The sequence below is a fragment of the Rissa tridactyla genome, chromosome Z, assembly GCF_028500815.1.
Source record: "Rissa tridactyla isolate bRisTri1 chromosome Z, bRisTri1.patW.cur.20221130, whole genome shotgun sequence".
In the NCBI taxonomy this organism is placed as follows: domain Eukaryota; kingdom Metazoa; phylum Chordata; class Aves; order Charadriiformes; family Laridae; genus Rissa; species Rissa tridactyla.
Genome location: NC_071497.1, coordinates 21,158,846 through 21,168,855, shown reverse-complemented (window position 1 = coordinate 21,168,855; position 10,010 = coordinate 21,158,846). Strand labels below are relative to the sequence as shown.

General features: G+C 36.0%; 1 protein-coding gene across 1 annotated transcript in view; it reads right to left on the bottom strand.

Moving 5' to 3' along the window:
* Positions 1 to 9,575: 9,575 nt before the first annotated feature.
* Positions 9,576 to 10,010, bottom strand: part of PRDM6 (PR/SET domain 6) — a 74,608-nt gene continuing 74,173 nt past the window's right edge. The window contains exon 7 of the mRNA XM_054185930.1: positions 9,576 to 10,010. This exon is cut by the window's right edge and continues 887 nt beyond it. The gene's annotated coding sequence lies outside the window, so the exon portion shown is untranslated.

Below are 10,010 nucleotides of genomic sequence, written 5' to 3'. Positions count from 1 at the left end.
CCATGGAAGAGCATTACGAACATAAATTATGTCACACAAGTGGTCCCACAACTGGTGGTGGGTAGGTTTCCTCTCAGACACTTGCAGAGCTGTAGTGGCTTGGGTGAGCACAGAAAACAAACAGCCCCTGAACGAAACGTGGAGTCAACCCCCATCTCACCAGCTTTCGGCATCAGGCTCCATTCTTTTAAAACACTGTTGCAAGCAAACGAATAAACAGAAAGCCTGAGCTTCCAAACCTTGTAGTTCCTTGCTGAAAACATGATTGTCTTTGTTAGATGATTGGTATTTAAGGGCATTCTTGGTTTATCTGTATATACAAGTCCATTTTAAATGTGGTTAAGTTTGGGATGGAATGCAGTATGTGGGCTTTCTCTTCCTGTGCTTTTAATTGCTCCACAAGTTTCATGTTTAGGAAAGAATCTAGCCAGATTGGCAATCCATTAGGGATCAGAGCTTGGTGAGGGCTTGCAGAGCCCCCGCAGCAGGGTAGCAGAGCCCTCTCCGAGGCAGCATGTGCTGGATGCAACCTCTCGGAGCAGAACAAAAGTCATCCATCTCCCTTGGAAAGGTTTGGTTAGAAGAAGCTTATTTTTCATTCCTTTACAGAGCATTTAATTTTAAACGTAGGGTGAAGACTGTCAAAAAGTCCCAAGTACTACTGTGTGTAAGAACAGCAGCCAGATGATCTATCATGTGGAAGATTACCTTGATTTAATGCAAGGCAAAATGCAGTATGTTGAACCCAGAGACAAATGAAGCACTTATCTGAAAAGTAATTTTAATGAAAAAATTATGTGTGATATATACATGTTCTCCTGGTGAAACTTATTAAAGTTAGACAGTAAGATTTCCTGGTGGAAAGTTTCCTTCTTGTTTTTGTGAACACTCAACTTTATCACCTTATTCCCTTCCATTTCCATTTTCTTTTCACCTATGAAAAGTCTGGGTCTTTCAAAGAAAAGAGACTTAATAAAGGTTAGGGAGAGAGAGAATGAGAATGAATGCCTGCATGTGTACCTGTACATACACAGGGAAGAGAGCTTGTACTTGTCATCTGTGAGTTACATAGATCAGCAAGACTACGCGCTACAGGAGACACTTATTAAGAAAAATGTGTTAGACAAAAATAGTATAAAAATCATCATAGGTTTTGATTGCTTAAATCTGGCCTAGATCTTTAGTAAAGTGTGATTAATTTACTTGTGCTTCAAAGCCATCTCTTAAAATAGTTATACATCATACTACATTTCCAAGAATGACAGTAGTGAAAACATTTATTTCCATGCAATCAGGATTTTTTTCCTGTTGCTTTTTTCCTTTAATTTATTTTCTTTTTTATACCCCCCCCCCAAAATAAGATATTTTAGCTTAAAAAGAGATGCTTATCTTTCCGTGTTACAAACTCTTGTTCTTGTACTACACAAAAGACCTCAGTAACAAAATCTTACACAAGAAAAATGCTCTTTACTTTTTGACTAAAATTTCCTGTGGTTCTCTCCAGAAAAGAGTCATTGCTGAAGTTTTATTTTTTAATGAAATGAGATCTAGTGTTTTTCTTTGTTTTAGTAGAGCATGCTAAAAATCTTCAGTAGCATGGATTGTTATTATTTGTTTATCCCATTTCTAAGAATCAGTTTATTAAAATACATTATTATTATTATGGTTAGTCAGAATCACAGATACATTTTATTTGATATCAAGATTGAATAAGCTTTTTGAAAGTTCTCTGCATGTATCCTCTGAACAAGAATATGATGCCTGCAAAAATAGGCCAGTGAGGAAAGAAAAGGGTTTGTTGAGGCTGTGTTTATTGTTCAATAAATCACAGTCACTATAAGTGACCTGCTGACTTCAAGTTCTTTAGGTCAAGGAACCCTTTGCTATTCTGCAACTTCACCTCTTTGCTGAGCCTCTTAATCAAAAGTGTAAAGCCAGAAAGAACATCAAACAATCAAGAGCTGGATGATTGGATTGGTTATTTTAAATTACTACAGCTACGGTTGTGACAGATTTGGGGATAGATTGCATCGTCTCAGCCTCACTAAGTAGGTTGAATAGGTTGAGTATTTTGTGAAAAACAGCCCCCCTCCCCCCCACCAAAAAAAAATTCAATGAAGCCATCATACCAAGGTACTTTGGCAGACAATTAATTTACTTCATATGTAAAAACTGCAGGGGTTAAAAAAAAATTCCAGCATAGTGACACCTCTGCTTTGTCCTAACATAAACAAATGACAATTTTTAATAGCTTTAGTATATTAACATATATTTGTTGTACTATTTTATTAAGGTTTTTATCCTAATTTAACCTGGTAATTTTTATTACCTGTGCTGTTAATGACATATTCAAAGGCGAGAGGGATACAAACTAAGTTACGTCACAAAGAAGTGACGATTAACCATATGTAAACAGTTTCCATGATGGTAAATATCACAAGAGAAAGCAAGAATTAGGCAGATAAAACCAAAACCAACATCTGGGTCATTACCATGGGGTGCTTAACTTGTTTTTAGTTAATGGGCCAATAATAGAAAGAAGGCTGTGCTGTCCTTTACAGGGATGGAATCAGATCTGGGAATCTTTATGCCTGAAGGCAATGTAGAAGCGTACTGAAGTTGCCGTGAGTCTGCCGTGGGATTTTGTGGGCAGAGCCCTTGTACTTGGGCTGATGGCAGGGAGTGAGCCAGCAACCATATTCAACACAGGAAAATCCTAAACCAGACAGGTACTGGCAAACCAAAGAGAGGGAAGAGAGAAGCTGCATATAGTTTAAAATTATTCCCCAATCTACAGTATGACTTGTTAATACGTATGATAAACTACACAATGCTATACCTTCATTAGAACTTGACTTGGGGTGAATTAAGACCATATGACCATGCCAGACTGAAAGAGATAGATGATCTTTGCTGCCACAGTAAAAGGTAAAACAATAATTTAAAAGTCAACAATGTTACTAAGAAGATTACACAGAAGAACCAACCATTAGACACTATGGAGAGCCATGATTTGTAGTATACAAATGGTCATAATTTTTTGCTTCAGCAATTAGACCTAGACAGTAAGCATCTCTCAAAATACTTTTTGGATGAAAAGCAGCTCTTGAAGAAGAGAAATCATGCACAAAACATTCCATTTTATAGAGACTTTTTAAATTTTTTTTTTCCTAAAATATATGGAAGAAATTTTTATTCTTTTTTTTCACTTCAAGCAAGCCCTCTACTTTTCTAAAGAGTAAATTCTGGTAGGGAAAAAAAAAATCTGAAAAATCTGTATTGAAAATATGCACTTGGAAGAAGGTCTCTCTCTAGGGGCTCTACTGTTAGCACAGAGCAAAGAAAAACTAGTAAGATGGAAGGCAGATACAATATGCTTCTAAATTTCCTTCAGAGCTTAAGCTTCCCAAACCTGCTTACCTACTGTTAAAGAAGAGTGCAACCTCCTTTCTGTCATTAGCTCATTAAATAAAAACAAGCTAAACAGCCTGATGGTAATGAATCAGATACTGTTTTCAGTTGTATCTGCCTCCCTATTCATGGAACATATATCTTCATCACATAAGCAATTTCAAAAACTGAGATGGGAGTTGCATGGTGTTCTTATCACTGACTGATCAGACACTACTGCAGCATTTCATTGTGCAGTATTACAGCAATATATTATCCCCATTCTTGAAGATCTTATGTGTAAGAAGAAGAAATTGGCTTTTTATGTTTTAAAGAAAAAAAAGAGAAAGTGAAGAAAGACTCAGACAAACACACAGAGATCACAAGTATGGCTCAGTGTGTGCATTTAATTGTGCTCTTTTTTACTCAGTAGAACGCATTTTATCTATAAAAATTTTAATTTACTGGCTATCTAATTACCTTTTATGCCATGGGGAAAAAACAGAAAACAATTACCCCAATAAAAGACTAATGAAAAAAAAAAATTAAATAGCTTCCAGAAGAATATTTGATCATTGGTTGTGTGTGTGCTGTAGGCCAAAATATTCTTGGCTCCCTAAAAAAAAAAATAATTCCAGGTTGAAGGCTCTGCATGACTATTATCGTTTGACTTATTCTATTGAGGCTGAGATTATAGAAAAAAAAAAGTATTTCTGTGACTTGATGTGCCAATATAAATAAATACAAGTTCTTTCCTTAGTCATTTGCAAGCTTATTTGGAGAAACTCTAGAGATGAAGAGAATGATTGAATGCAGTAATGTCAGAGGGGAAGAGAAAAATAAAAGTATAATAGATGGAAATGATGAGAGCCAAGTTGGGAGGGGGTGAAGACTAAAGAATGGAAAAAGTTTAAATCTAATGGGAAATACTAGTAATACTCATCTGCTATGGCTGGTGAAGAAGAAGACATGTGGGAGAAAACTAGAGTGATCCAACTGTGGCTACAAAGGATGGCCTAGGATTCACTAATATGGCTTTCCAAGACTGTGGGTATCCCTCAAGTTATGTTATCTGTAATAAAAATTAAAACTGAAAAAAAGAAAAAGGTTTGTCAATGCAGTCTTCAAAGGAGAGACCTACTGAGTTGAGTGTGAAGATTTTGATCCCTTTTATAATAGACTGTATGTTCCTCTTCCCTCCCCATGTCCTTGGACTAATTTTAGTCGTGTTTGGATATCTAGGTCTTAGTTTATTGATCGCCTTACTTATGCGGATGGAAAACCACCCGCGGCTGTGCCCATCTGTGGTCTTCTTAGTCAGCTTTATGCCTATGCGAAAGATTCAGATTTAGAGTGAAGAAGGTGTCGATGGCTATCTATCTCTTGACTAGCTGATCAGGGACCTACCTCAAGATGACCACCAGGAATTACTGAGGAGAAAGTCAAAACCCCCATCCAATGCACTGGCTTGTACAGAACTTATTCTTAGGCACCTAATTATTGTTATACATTGGTTGGTGTATATGTCTGTTCCACCAGACAACTGGGTATGTTAAGCACCCTGCATTATCAGTCTAGTCCAAAAGGCTATCAGATCCTCTGCAACTGTAGAAGATGAGATTGACTAAATCTGCTGTCAAAATGTTTTGCTGACTGTCCTTTAGCAAGTAGGAAAAGAAGCGAGTCCACGGCTGGGAGAATGAACATTCAATACATGGAAGTTAGAGTGCAGCTCCAACATCTGTATGTCATCAGCTCAAGTATAGCTTGCGTTTGTGATTGTAAGAAGTCTCTGGACTTATTTTAATGGGCAGATGCTCAGTGGTGCCAAGGAAGCTACCTAAGTAGTGTGTGCATTGACTTGGATGCTGCTGATCTCTATATATTTGTTTGGGAGCAAGTGTCCAATTTATCTGGATTAAAAAAACTAACAACTAACAGTAAAATTGATGCTGTCTGGCTCTGCTGGTTTCTTGTGCTTTAATACTGGATTGATTCTTCCCCAGATCTCAGTGAACACATAGAGGAACAAAAGTAAAAAGGCAGCAACCTCCTAACCCTCAGCCCAGTTAAAAATGTTCAGTAAATGAATTAAAAGAAAAGTATTAGCAGACCTGAGCCTCACCCCTTCTAAATCATGCACCCGAAGAGTTGCAAGAAAGTGGACCCCAGGATCCTTTTATATCGTAGATTGGGCCATCAGCCAAAGGACTTCTCCACCCACCATCCCCTTTAGACATTTGTGTCTCATTAGCTCATGACAGATTATGTGGGTTTGGCGATATAATCTCATACAGCGTGACTCAATACAATTTCTTGTTATAAAGAATTTTCCTTGAGTGTATAGAAGCTTGCCTCGAATGATTGACTATCCCTGCTACTTGCAAACCAGCAGGCAGTCTGCTGGCCAATTTACCTGAGTATTTTCTCAAGTACAGTAGTTTTGCACAATTATTCTACCGTGGTGGTTCTGGTGCTTATGTAAAAGGTCATATAACATGAAAAATGACAGAAACTGACATATTTTTCTCATACTCAAGTGGTATTTTTTCAAGTGGAACAAGGGGTGACTTAGTGAACTAATCGCTGCTCTTTGACATACACAATGGCAGTGAAATAATGTTAAAAAAGGCACTGAAGGTCCCTTGCAGTGGAGCATGGTTAGTGCTTTTAGCTTTGGTTTTAGAATGATTTTTTAAAAATGAGCTCAGACATCACATCAACTGGAGTTTTGAAATTCTGTCTTAGTCCACTAGATGGTGATCCTTGTAAATCAGGATTCAGGTAACTAAACCAGACTCAGGCTGTCAAACACAAAAAAAAAACCCACCCCCACACTCTAGTATGCAGAACAGAAAAACTTGGTTACAATATGACACGATTTACGCCACAAAAATATACAAACAAATTCCGAAACATGGTTGAGAAACTGCTTGAGCTTATGACTGCACTGTGCTCTCAGCATTACCTCAACCGGAGTATGGAGACCCAGTCACCAAGAAAACCCAACTTGATCTCACTCTTCTCACTGCAAATCAGTTTGCAACATCTGAGCTTCAAACCGTGTTTGGAAGCTCATAACGAAAACTACAGCAAGGCACTGGGGTTATTTGAGGCTGCCTTCAATGAGTGCATATTTAAGCATGTTTGGTTTCCTGCATAGCATGCACGAAGTTCCATACATAATCTTAACATAAAACAAAGGCTTAGGATACGGTAATAGAAATGTTTTATTAATCAAATATATTTACATTTCTTCGTCTTCTTTTTAAATGTGTGCCTGTTAATTTTCATTTAAACACAATGTAATCCTTACAGTTGATATCACAAGAATACAGCTACATGCATGACTTAATTGGTCCTTTGCAGTAAAAAAGATGCAATTTTTTGAAGTTTAAAAAATGCAAGCAAGCTGTTTACCTTTCTAATTACAGTGTCATTTTTATTACAACAGAGGACCCCTTCAGCGTATTCTACATCTATTTGGTGGATTTATGCACTTTTTCAGATTGGCTTGATGATGTCAAAACTTCCAAAATCTAGACAAAATATTATAAAAAGAAAAAAAAGACTTCATGCAGGCCCAGAATATTTTATTTTATGGAATCTTATCCACAGAAAGGACTTGGATGAAACAGAAGAGTGTTCTAATTGTAGTTAAAAAAAAAAAAAAAATAATAGCAATTAATGACTCTCAAAAGCAATGAGGACTTACTTTTGGACTTTCACCTATTTATTCCTCTGAAATCACATCATTTTGTCAGCTATAAGACATCATCACATAACATAATGGCACCATACAAATAATAAATAATAATTAAAAGAAGAGATGATGTTACCAAAAGATAAGATATACACATCATTGCTTGTAAGTTTCTACTATGTAATGTTCTGTAATTATTACGTTATTCCCAACTCAGCTTTCTTTCATGGGAAGACAATCAGATTGTAAAGATTGTATTTGGGGTCTATAACTGCAGGTTCATAATGGACCTAATGTCTTTCTGAAAGGAATAACTATATGAATGTATAAAATTTAATTCCACACTGAAAAAAAATCAGAACTAGGCACAAGTTTTAAATATGACTTCCAACGTGCTCAGGGTTGGACAAAAAAATAAAAAAACCAAGCTTGTATTTATTTACCAGACTACAAAACAGAGATGCCAAGTGCTTCAGAAATTCTGAAATGGCAGGCACATAATCACTACATTTAAAGATAATTGTACTACATTTACTGCTTCAGTTTACTGTGTGCAAACACATACTGTATTCATAATAGACCTAAATGTATGGTTGTTCTGTTGACACATGAACAGAAACTCACTCAGCATTTGGGAAGCACAGACAGGAACTAGAACTAGATTCTGTTTAGTCCAAACCTAGAATCTATTTAACTTGTCGATGTTAGTTTCACATTTGCTGTATTGTAACAGAATGCCAAATATTGTACTCAAGAAAGACCCACTACGAAATCATGGGTTTTCACTGAATTGCTTTTGTATGCTGCCAAATCTATTGTGAAAGTGCCATGTACAAAATAATACAATGACTGAAATTGTGCTTAGGTGTCTGGCACAACATTGTGATTTACACAAGAAAATTATTTGGAAGAAAAAAGTAAGTAAGTTCTGCAGAAATCCTACTCTGGTGCATTTTTTTAAAAAACCAGTGAAATCTTGAAATAATTGATCTTTACTTCACACCCATTCAGGAGAATATTTAGACACATCTTTAATTAAAAACATATAAGTAAGCCTATTTATATTCAGCAGGGAACTTGCAATATCTGTAAGCACACACTTAGGTGCTCTTTGCATTATAGGATTCAAACATAAATCCCTTTCTGCAAGAGGCTGAGTGCTCTGCGCTACCACTAACCACATCCCTGAACAGGAGAGCACAGTTAGATAATGCAACAGCAGAAGTCAGTGATCTATCAGATAGCTCACATTTGCTTTTCAGAGAATGGCATATCTCTTTTCCCACTTACTCTATTTATAAATTTCTGCCTTTTTTTTTTTTTTTTTTTTTCTGGTGAGAACATCTGTTTGCTTGCAGAAATGATCTCCTGCTGCTGTTCAAATGTTAACTAAAAGCTGGTGCCCCATCAAGATGTTACTTTACATTTAGTCTCTTAAATAAGGGAAGGTGTGAACTACCAGGCTGAGGGTCTGAAATGTTTAGGATCAGATTTCATTTTTTTTTGTTTCATTAGCCTTGCTGGGAACAAAATAATGTTCAAATAATCACCTTTAAGTTACAATTCTTCCTACCCAGCTTCCCATGCTTCTTTGAACCTAAAAAACAAACAAACAAACAAACAAACAAACACATTTATATAGTAGCTAAAAATACCTCATAATTTGGAGGATAAAATGAGGCAAGTGACGACAGAATTGCTCACTCCCCATATCTCTGCACTGAGAAACAGAGCTGAAAAACTCACAGGGCTGAAGTCCGTTTATGAGATAATCTGGTGCTTGCTAGAACGATTAAAAAATCTTTTTTTTCCAAAATGTTTTACATTTTTAATGGCAACACAGTAACTCCTGAAGTAATTCCCTGCAAAGCTTTGGAAAATTCAGATTCTGCAGTGTAGTTTCTGCGATATAATAAACAACCATCCTGAAGTAAGGATGTCTTAGCTTTTAAATTCCTTTTAAATGTATTTGAATTTTACTGTATGCTCTTTTTCCGCTTGAGCTCTTTGCAGAATTCATAAATGGTCTGAACCTGTTACTAAATTTGTAGCTGATTCTGTCTAGCCCTTTACAGAACTGGATACTTAATTCTCTACATATTTAAAATCATCCCCATAAATGTTTTTAAAATATTTAATATAATCAACTAAGCCCTTATGAGCCACCTAGCACTTCAGTTTTGGTGCAAAACTGAATGAATCTGTTTTGATCCCCATAATCTCCAAAAATTTATTTTGCAGTTTTACCTTATGATATAGCATGACCTCAGAACTGTTTAGGTTTTGCTTCTTGGTGTTATTGGTTTCTTTTCGAGTGGTTTTTTTTGTTGTTGTTGTTTTTGTGTTTTTTTCATTTTTTTGTGTTTTTTTTTTATTTTTTTTACATTTTTATCAAACTACAGCTCTAGCATTGAGACAATCAATATATAAACAAACACTGCTGGTCTCTAGAAGTGAAAACCATTCTTTGATTAGACAAAATCATGAAATCTGAAACACACCAAGGATAAAAGCTTGAAGAAAGCCGATACGGAAACTGTTAAATTGAACGAATGTCATGATATTTGAGCTTTTTACATTGATGTTGGCAATATTTTGGCTTCCTTTCATTCATGACTGTATCAGGCAAATTTCCATGAAGTGAATATTATGAAGCCTCCAAGTCATTTACAAAATATCTGAGGTAAGATTTAGCATTTGTTTTGAAGCTCAGCCGAAGTTTGTTGAAAGTTTCATTTAATACAGGAGCAAGTTGATCCAAACTGAGTGAAAATATCAATGGACTACAACTTGGATTTCTGATCAGTTTTCCTAGACATCAGCAAGCCATTAAATCAATCACCCAAGCAAAAAACATCATCCTGGCTTTTTGCTCCTCATAATAAAATTTACACATACTCTGGAATCTTAAATATTT